The sequence below is a fragment of the Schistocerca gregaria genome, chromosome 10 (genome assembly GCF_023897955.1).
Source record: "Schistocerca gregaria isolate iqSchGreg1 chromosome 10, iqSchGreg1.2, whole genome shotgun sequence".
Lineage (NCBI taxonomy): Eukaryota > Metazoa > Arthropoda > Insecta > Orthoptera > Acrididae > Schistocerca > Schistocerca gregaria.
The window spans coordinates 69181711-69186722 of record NC_064929.1 but is presented as its reverse complement, the minus strand read 5'-3'; the positions used below and the strand labels follow the sequence as shown (position 1 = coordinate 69186722).

Genomic DNA, 5012 nt, shown 5'->3' with positions numbered 1-5012 from the left:
GCAACGCTACCATTCCTTAGTGCGTTCTGTAATCCTCAACCACAAAATAACTAAATAATTTCGCGTTAACACGTCTCCTCACATACACTATCCAACGGGAAGTCTCACAAAATATTGGAACACGTTTCGCCTACTATCGCGTGGCTGTTCAGCAGCGCAACGCACCATGAATCACAACCAGGAGAAACTAACCTCACACGTCAATAAATCGGAGCTTTTCGTTTACCTGGCGAGTCTACAGTCTACCAGAATCGGCGAAATAATAATTTTATACACAAGGCGATAATCTTCTCAAAATACCTCTCTAAACGACTGAGAACTGCTATTCCCATTGCAGACTGCTTCATGTATCGTATGTGTGAGCCGATCTCAACACACGCTTGAGATTATCTCTCTCGAGGCTCACTACTCGAACGATATTCTGGTACAACTACTGAAATTCTCAAAGGACAAGCTGAGCCTCGCTGCGGCTCGCGTTGGTGCTGTTTGTAGGTTTCCGCCCTCTGCTGGAGGCCAGATCGTATCGTTTAGTTGACGTGGTTGCCGTTGTTTGTCTTCTCCTCGTGTTGATTGGCACCACTTGGTTTCGCAAGCGTTGACTGTCCGCTAGTAGCAGCAGGGGCGGTTTTCGACGTGTAGTAATGGTGGCCCTATCTTTGGGGCGACGTCTTGGTTCTTCCGGGTCGTGTCAGTGGGCAGTGCAGTTGAGGACTCTGGACGAAACAAGTCCGCGCATTGCCAGAACACGCCGGGACCGCTGGTGGCGCTCGTGGACTGCCGGATGGAAGGGCTGTGGCCACGAGGGTGCACGGCCTCGCCGTAAACCGGATCCTGCAAGCATTAAGTTAAGGCATTTGTATCCAAGTAGAGAAACCTCCACCATTGTGATACCACGCTATTCTCCAGTGACTTGGGTTCGTGTTGCTGCTCGTAGTGCCGCCGAGGCAAAGAGCAGCGAGTGGAGTGCTTGGGGAAGGCGGATCTGATTAGCTTTCCTCGACTTCTAATCACTACTTATTGCGTTCAGTTTGTTACTATTTGTTAAGTTCAGCCAGCGGTAATTTTCCTGTCTCGTGGCCGCTAACACCCCAGTTACCTGCCCTGGGGGTTAGTGTATGTAACGGCAGTGTACGTTTCCTCGCCTTACTGCTGCTGTCTGGTGAGGCGTGTAGTTTTGACAGCTTTCTTGATTGTAGTTTGCTTGGTGATTCTTCAACTCGGGTGGTAGTGATTCCTTTCTCATTCTGGGTGCTCTAAGCACAGTATTGTGGGGGCGTAGTGCAGTCCGCCAGTTCCAGCTTTGGCATGTTGTTCCATTCTTGCATTTGGTTTATTCGACGTCAGGTAGCTTCAGCAACATTATCATTAGTCATTCGTTAGATTGCCACTAGCTTGAGTTACCATCTTGTGAAGTGAACGCAACTCTTGGCTGCCTGTCTCATCGCTCGCGAAAGTGTTTTTTGCCAGACCTACTCAGACGTCGATTCGTGGTGAACCTTTTGTGACTGGTCCTTGTGTTTTATTATTGTATTTGCTGTTTTATTGTATGTTTCTAAAATTTTTATACAATTGCTGTTATTGGCGTTACAGCAGGTTTAAACGAGTGTGCTTCCAAGTTTACCATCATTTGTCTCACATGTTTGGTGATCAGTTGCTTGTTCTTTTAAATTAACCTTTGCTGTTGTATTTACTGTTTTACTGTATGTTTTTTAATTTTTTATATAATTGCCATTCCTGGCTTTACAGCCGGTGTAATTGGTTGTGCTACGAAGTTTACCATCATCTTGTCGCACCAGTTTGGTGATCAGTTGCCTGTCTTCTTAAATTGACATTTGCTAATGCACTACTGTCTTACCGTGTGTTTGTTACATTTCTTTGTAATTGCCATTCTTGGCCTTAAAGGCCTTCAGAAGTGACTGTGGTTACTTGCCTTAAAATTGTAATTGAGATCACATTGGCTTGTTTTTAAAACATTATTTGCTATGTTTGTATTTTATGCTCATTTGGTAAACTGTAACGCACTGCAAACACTATTAATGACACAGTTGTTTATTCTTTCATTAATAACGTGTGATATCTTTATTTACTGCTGAGTCTGGAATTACCGTTTAAAATAAATGTGTGTAATGACAATGGTAAACTAATAGTAACTGATTACGGCCTCGTCCACAATCGTAACCGAATCTTGCCTTCCTTGTCTACCAGGTTTCACAAGCCAAGAACTACTCTCTACAAACAAACATACCACGCTAATTCTCTCTTTAACAACAGGTGTTTCTTCTATGCCGTCGCCGACAAACGTTTGTAGCGGCCAGCTGCATCGTAATTGTTATCTTTGTCGCATGCCGCGATTCAGCAATCGGCTGGGCGATGCAAACTCGCTGACTTGACAGGACACAGCTTCCCTCGAACATTAGAAGTCACAAATCTACAAGATTTTTACACAAAAAAATATAAGGAAACTATATAAACAAATTAATGTCTTCATTTTTCTAGCACATAAAAATCGACAAAAAATTGAGGCGATACGAACAAGTAATGCGCTTTTTACGAGCTGAAGACGATTTGGCGCCTCACGTATGGTGTTATTTCCAATCGATCCTTATTTTGTCTGTGTTCGAACTGGGAGATCCTTCACGCTCCTATAGTTCTACAGCTTCAGTCCCTCTGCGATTCTTCCCTGCAGTGGCCCAGCACTCCGAGTGATAGTTTTTGCTCTTATGCGAATTTTTTCTTACCTCACATGTACAGAATAGCAGAAAGGATACTCGCTGAATGTTTGAAATTCAGCTGACAGAGTTGCGACCTGTGACAGCAACTACAGCTCCAGCCGAACTGAGCATCGAGGATTACAGGTGTCGGTAGGACATTTCGTGCTTCTTGAACACCCTGCCACAGTTCAGCAGTCATAGAGCCCATGACCAAATGTATTCAGTGCTTAGGATACCAGGAGAACATGTTGGCCAGGGTGCCAATCGAACAACCTGTGTATCGAGGTAGATCACGCAACATGTAGTCTTGCTTTATCTTGTTGAAAGACGGAACATGTTGGGCAGGGTGCCAATCGAACAACCTGTGTATCGAGGTAGATCAGGCAACGTGTAGTCTTGCGTTATCTTGTTGAAAGGTGGAACATGTTGGCCAGGGTGCCAATCGAACAACCTGTGTATCGAGGTAGTCAGGCAAAATATAGTCTTGCGTTATCTTGTTGAAAGATAACATCACGGGTGATCGTGTTGCGTACCCAGTGACACCCAGTGCCGTCATTCTGGTACCTGGGGCAGAATGATGATGGCGAATGAAATCACGAAATGATCGCTCCGTCCCCAGGATCGACACGTGCACACAGAACCGGCACCTGTTTGAAGAGACCATTTCGTCATATTCGTGGGTGCAGCATTATCATCGGCCGCACCACAATCCTTAGCTGTCTGTGCTGCTGCGTGAAGCTAAGCCGCGACCGTATGTCGCCGTTCTGACGGTCCCTGATGCCCCAGACATCGCCACACTGTGCGAGTTGACATCAACTCGTTTCCCAACTCGAGAAACGTAGCGTGGGTGTACGGTACTGCACTCCAGACCGAATACTATATTGTTCTTTCGGGTACTACTCACCTGCCACAAGCCGGCCGAAGTGGCCGAGCGGTTCTAGACGCTTCAGTCTGGAACCGCGCGACCGCTACGGTCCCAGATTCGAATCCCGCCTCGGGCATTGATGAGTGTGATGTTCTTAGGTGTAGGGGACTGATGACCTCAGATGTTAAGTCCCGTAGTCCTCAGAGCCATTTGAACCTGCCGCAACGGCTATTTTTGGTTCAAATGGCTCTGAGCACTACGGGACTTAACATGTGAGGTCATCAGTCCCCTAGAACTTAGAACTACTTAAACCTAACTAACCTAAGGACATGACACACATCCATGCCCGAGGCAGGATTCGAACCTGCGACCGTAGCAGCAGCACGGCTCTGGACTGATGCGCCTAGAACCGCTCGGCCACAGCAGTCGGCCTATTTTTGGTGTTGAACATCGATTCCTGAAATCGCTCATCGGAAGGAAGACCACAGGACCCCCTCGATGAAGTCAGTAACATTCCACACAGAGTACCGAAAGAGTTTGCTCTTCTTCTGTCAGCAGTCTGCTATAGGTGTCTGTAGCAGCGATGTGCCCCTAAGGATTGGAAAGAAAGGACTGTTTATTCCGGTTAAGAAGAAGTGTTGTCGGATAGATGTACAAAATCATAGACCTACATTTCTGTCCACTGTCTGTTGTAGAATATTGGAACTTGTTTCACTCTCGTATATTATGACGTTTGTGCAGACCGAAAATCTCCTCCGTGGGAATCAACATGCGTTCCACAAACAACTTCCACGTGAAACACAGCTCTCTCTATTCCGCTATGAGACCTATAAAGCAGTAGATACAAGCGCCCAGGAAGTGAGTGTGTGCTTTGATTTTCGGAAAGCTTCAGATACATTTTCGCCCTGTCGCTTAGTGGATGTCCCAACGGCCTTGCCGCAGTGGCAACTCCGGTTTCTGTCAGATCACCGAAGTTAAGCGCTGTCGGGCTGGGTTAGTACTTGGATGGGTGACCATCTGGTCTACTGAGCGCTGTTGGCAAGCGGGGTGCACTCAGCCCCTGTGAGGCAAACTGAGGAGCTACTTGACTGAGAAGTAGCGGCTCCAGTCTCGTAAACTGACATACGGCCGGGAGAGCGGTGTGCTGACCACGTGGACCTCCATATCCGTATCCAGTGACGCCTGTGGGCTGAGGATGACACGGCGGTCGGTCGGTAGCGTTGGACCTTCATGACCTGTTCGGATTGAGTTTAATTTAGTTTTTAGTGGACGTAATCAGAACAACATTGTGACTGGAGAGTTTGTAACAAACACAACATAATTTGTCGTTCAAAAACTAACTTAGAGCTAACCAGTGTCGCAAGCGAGTGCTGCAGCGTCATTACTCTTCACAATATGTAAAAATGTCTTAGTGGATAAGCGTAGTAATTTCAGTG

At 46.6% G+C, this 5012-nt stretch overlaps 1 pseudogene; it reads left to right on the top strand.

Annotated features, from left to right (window-relative positions):
- Positions 1-4499: 4499 nt before the first annotated feature.
- On the top strand, positions 4500-4617 carry LOC126293791 (5S ribosomal RNA; annotated as a pseudogene).
- Positions 4618-5012: the final 395 nt, after the last annotated feature.